The following is a 6000-nucleotide window of genomic DNA, read 5'->3' on the forward strand; positions in this document are numbered from 1 at the left end:
ACTGACTGATGGTTCGGCCCCATTCAACTTCTGGGTCTCTAAATTGTCCACGTGGCCAGAGCTAGCCTTTTATGCCTTGGAGGTGCTGGCCTGCCCGGCGGCCAGCGTTTTGTCTGAACGTGTATTCAGCACGGCAGGGGGCGTCATTACAGACAAACGCAGCCGCCTGTCTACAGCCAATGTGGACAAGCTGACGTTCATAAAAATGAACCAGGCATGGATCCCACAGGACCTGTCCGTCCCTTGTCCAGATTAGACATTAACTACCTCCCCATAACCATATATTATTGGACTCCAGGGCACTTCCTCATTCAATCCTATTTTTATTTTCATTTTACCATTATATTGCGAGGCAACCCAAAGTTGAATGAACCTCTCCTCTGTCTGGGTGCCGAGGCCTAAAAATATCTGACAGTGGCCTGTTCCAGTGGTGGGTGACATGAAGCCTGATTCTCTGTTATAGGACCTCTCTCCTCTGTCTGGGTGTCGGGGCCTAAAAATATATGACAATGGCCTGTTCCAGTGGTGGGTGACATGAAGCCTGATTCTCTGCTATGTAGCGAAAATTGAGGCACTCAGGTTAAGGTTATTGCAATCAAAACTTTTTTTTTATTTTTTCAAGTTTTTGCAGTAGTTTCATCCAAAAAGCCCGATTAGATCCTTTGTACAAACAGTATATTTAAGACCAGACGTTTCGATCATTTCAGACCTTCATCAGTGGTCACATTTTTTAACTGAAACAATATATAGTACAAAACATGAGCTGGTATGAAAACAACTGAAAATTCATTTTTTTGTATTAAAAAAGGGGGACAATTATTATGTACATGTTTATAATAATCCAATTTGTGGCTGGGTACTTAGCTGAATTGACACATAATGGAACATTATACAGACATCTTTGGATGGAGAAAATTTAGATCATGCAGAATACATGGTAAGAGAAAAAGATACATGGAGATATTACTGCGCAGGGTATGGTCAGATAGACGTTGTCAAGGACACCCGTATAGAATAACATGGTGGGATACCTAGAAATCATGGACAGATGCATAGCATGCTATAATGTAAGTATTGGGTTATTGGCACCGTCTATCGCCGTATCCTGCGCAGGTACAGGCATAGATATGTGATGGCATTTGGACGACATCCCTCCAATGGCTGTGTGGCCACAAATACAACAAGCGATGTCCCACGCGGTATACATTTGAGAGCTAATGGTTAAATGAGTCTAGTGTATAGATCGCAATGTCACACGGTACTTCAAGGTATTGCATGATATACGTCGGGTACAAATTTAGTATATATCTGGCATTCCTATGTATATATATATGTACACATATAAATCGCATCTACATGTGGGGTGCACCAACCGTGCGTTGTGCGGTATATAATGACGCGTAACAAAGTGGGGCCTGTTTCAATGGTTTTTATCAATAAAATGTCAGTGGTGTACAATCCGTTCTCTGATACATAGCCCTAGATAATTACAGGGAGTTGAATAAAGGAGGGATGGATAGAGGAAGGGGGACCTGGAGAGGGGATGAAAGGTTGACCATTCAGGGAAGAGAGAATAAAAGGCAAAGTTAATGGAACAATAGGGGAAGAGATAATCTCACCCACATCAGATGTAATATTTGTTTCTCAGCGGGTCTGTAGGAGGAAAAAACAGAGGAATATTAGGATCACGTTCCCAAATTCATTTTACACATTAATAAAGAAGTCACATTCGCGGTTTAGTCCATTTGGAGCAAGTGTCCCTAGTTTATGGATCCAAAATGCCTCCCGTTGTCTTAGGAGGAGTATCCGGTTGCCTCCTCTCCTCGATGGGTCAATTTGGTCCAAGATTTGGAAACGCAATTGTGAAATTTGATGTTTTTTGTCCGCAAAGTGATGTGGTATAGGTAGAAAAGTGTGCCCAAGTCTGATCGTCGACTTGTGCTTGTCCGCATGGGCATTTTATAAGATAAACAACAAAAGTTGAGTCACAGGTGTAGAATCCACGAATCGGAATCCTCTGTCCAGTACGTGGATGTGTGGCATACTCGCCTTTTATGACACTGGAGCACTGGGCACAGTGGAGACATGGGTATGTGCCTAATCGCCTGCTCCTTAGAAAGGTTTGTTTAGGTAGTTTTGAGAAACTACCTATGTCAGCTGTTATTAGTTTTTCCCTAATGTTAGGGGACCTTTTGTAGCATGTCAGAGGCGTTTAATCAAATTCTTTTATGGAGGGATAATCTTTGGCTAGGAGTGGCCAGTGTTGTTTAAGGGCCCGTTGGATTTTCGGCATTAGGGGATGATAAGTGGTCACACATGCAATCCTATTTTCATTGTTGGTCTTATGTCGTGGCTCTTGTATCCCAGTGAAATCTTGTAGAGTATTTCTTAAGATGGCCTCTGGGTAACCCCTATTGCGGAATTTTTCCATCATAGCCTTGAATTGTGTGTCTCTTATCCTATCATTGCTTACAATTCGGTCAACGCGTGTGTACTGTGATCGGGGTAGGGATTGCTTTGTGGCCCTGGGGTGGCAACTTTTATAATGGAGCAGGCTAATGCGGTCAGTTGGTTTGTTATATAGGTCTATGGACAGTTCGCCTATGGAGTCAATTTTGACCAGTGTATCAAGGAAACTTATCTCCTCCGTGCTGGTGTGTGAAGTAAGACTGCTGGTATGTAAGGATAGGGCAAAGGGGAGCCAAGAACCGGGCCGGCACCTCTGCCTACCTGTAGCTCCCCCCTTACTTAAAAACTGACCCATATAACAAACACGCGGGACAACAGGTAACCTTTTAGCTGGGTGGTGATCGGCCACAGCTTATTTATTTTATACGGCAAAACCAAAGAACATCTTGGAGCGGTATGCCAACCGCCGGACTCCCGGCGGGCAAGTACGCCATCAGCCATCTCCAACATTCCGCTGTATCAATTACCGCCACGGAGGAGACCCGCAGCCTTAAACGGGGCTCCGACCACCACCCAGCAAAAACATGGCCTGCTCGATACCGTCCTGCAATCCAGAAATAAAGATGTCCAAACCGATCTCTGTTAAGTGAACACCATCGGGCCTCATAAGGGACCTGTTATCACCCTCTAGTTGGCGATGCCTCACCACAATACCCCCGCGGGAGCGCACAAAACGAGACATGCGAGAATTGACGGTCCTCCTACACTTCTCGGCAGCCTCGGCATCCCTGGCACCGTGCCAAACTACACGAGGAATGATCTCGGACCACACCAGCACCATCTCGGCGAAGAAGGACGAGAACCTCTCAATGTCAGAGCGCATGAGAGCCATGAGCTCAGCCAGGCGAGATAGGCATAGGTCATTGCCACCGGCATGGATGACCAGGATCACAGGGCCCCTGGAGTGGAAACCGATATCTACCACCTCAGTAAGAATCTGCGACCACCTAAGACCGCGGATACCCCTCCAGGATACATCCACCTCACGGAATCCAAGCATCCGACCGCCAGGCCTGCACTCCGCCCTTTGAGCCGCCCAGAAAATGTAAGAGTGGCCAACCAACCACACCGCCGGGCGCACCACACCTAGAAGAAAAAACAGTACCAACGCAATACAGGATAACGCTGCGAACCCGCGCTGCACCAACTGGAGCCAACACTTGCATAACAACCTGGGAACAAAAGAATTCACACACATATAAATCCCTCCTCCTTTTTTTTTTTTTTTTTTAAAACTAACTATATTCTAAATCAAGAGATCCGGCCTGATGTACCTGGCGTAACAGGCGGACTGCCACCTCCCAATGCGCATAACCTCCGACTCCGGCAAACCAGCTCTAGCAGCCTCAGTAGCAGCCCCAATGCGAAACGAGTGGGTGCCGAAATCCCTCGGCTCAACACCCAACCGTAACAAGCAAGAGCAAAAAACAGCCACAAACTAAAATTTCGTCAAGGGGGAGGTGTCCTGGTGCGTGAAGAAATTAGAACCACCAACGCGAGACCCACCGTACACAGAGACTAAACGAACCGGACAAGCCACACCAGGCACTTGGTGGAGGGGGATCCACGCCCCCCTGCCAAACTGGTCCGTCTTAGATCTACGAACCCGGACCCTGACAGCCCCGTTCCCACAGACTACATCCTGAAATGACAAGCCACCTGGCTTCTTGCTGGAAGGAGGGAGCAATTCCCCCACCCGGAGAGCTGCAAAAAAGGCCAAGCTAAAACAGGCCGAGAAAAGCTGCGCCTCAAAAACCGACATACACACCCCGGAACAAACCTCGACCAGCTTGCATAACAGGCTAAATGTGAGAGGCCGCCGGCAATCCCTAGAAACATATTCCTTCCTCCAACCCTTCATGGCCTGCCTGATGATAAAATATTTAGAGACATCAGGCCAACCGCAAAGGCAAAAGTAAAAGGCCACCCCAGACAACCAGCGCTGCGCGACAGGCGCGGACACACCCATAGATCTAAGTTTGAGCAACCACTCAACAGTCACCTCCAGCCGGAGGGAATCCTGCGTGGCAACGTCCCTCGCTCCCACCCCTGATAACCAGTCGGCCCACGCCTTACCGTGACCTCGCCAAGTCGCAGGAGACACCGAAGCCCCCACCAGGGACATTATTTGGTGACCACCAAACGCCAAAGGTGCTACGGACACTCCTTCCCGATGCGCTCCGCCTCCGGAAGCAGCTCCCGAAAAACCTGCCAACGAAAACGGGAAAGAGCATCAGCAATACCGTTATCAACGCCTGGAACATGCCGCGCCCTGAAATAGATATTATGCTCAAGACAACGCAAAACCAAATGTCGCAACAGCGCAATCACCGGGAGAGAAGAGGACGACAGGCGGTTGATACAATGGACCACACCCAGATTATCAGACCAAAAGCAGACATGGTGATTTGAAAGCTCGCGACCCCAGATCTCCACAGCCACCACAATAGGAAACAATTCCAGCAGCGTCAAATTCTTACAAAGGCCCTGGGAGCGCTACAACTCCGGCCAGGGGGCAGAGCACCATTCCTTGCCAAAAACGGTACCAAAACCGCAGGAACCAGAAGCGTCTGAAAAAAGGGACAAAACCGAGTTAGGCATCTAATCCTGCCATACCCGCAAGTCGGCTTTCAGAGACCTGGTCAAGCGAATGCGGTGATGTGGAGACTTAGCCCCCTGGGTCGCCAACGACAAACGCCTGGAAAAAACACGACCCATGGGCATGACCCGGCATGCAAAACAAAGCAAACCAAGCAAGGACTGAAGCTGCTGTAGGGTAACCTTACGCACTGCCAGAAAACCTTCTATCAAATACAACAACTTCTGCAACTTATCACCGGGCAAACGAAAAACCATCTCGACAGAATCAATTTCAATACCCAAAAAAGACAAACACGTGACAGGACCCTCCGTTTTCTCTGCCGATACGGGAACACCAAACCTGGACATACAGGATAAAAACGCGTTGAGGAGCAAAAGACAACCATCCCCCGCCCCCGGGGAAACAAACAAAAAGTCATCCAAATAGTGTATGACCGATGAGGATAATGTCTCATGCCTGACCACCCATTCCAAAAAACAACCAAACATTTCAAAATAGTGACAGGAAATGGAACACCCCATGGGAAGGCACGTGTCATAATAAAACAGACCATCTAAAGAACAACCCAGAAGATGATGACAATCCGGGGGAACAGGCAAGAGCCGAAAGGCCGATTCAATGTCGGATTTTGCCAAAAGGGCGCCTTGACCCGCCGTCCTAACCAGAGAAACAGCGCGGTCAAAGGACACATAGGATACCGAGGCCTCCTCAGGCAAAATAGCGTCATTCACCGACGAACCCCTGGGGTGGGATAAGTGGTGTATGAGGCGGAACTTACCAGGTTCCTTCTTGGGAACAATACCCAAAGGAGACACTCTAAGGTTAGGAAACGGAATAGATTGAAACGGCCCCTTGACTCTGCCCAAAGACACCTCCTTACCCAACTTCTCACGAACAACCTCCGGGAGCTCCCTAGCAGAACGCAAATT

Source organism: Bufo gargarizans, chromosome 1 (assembly GCF_014858855.1).
Source record: "Bufo gargarizans isolate SCDJY-AF-19 chromosome 1, ASM1485885v1, whole genome shotgun sequence".
Taxonomy (NCBI): Eukaryota; Metazoa; Chordata; class Amphibia; order Anura; family Bufonidae; genus Bufo; species Bufo gargarizans.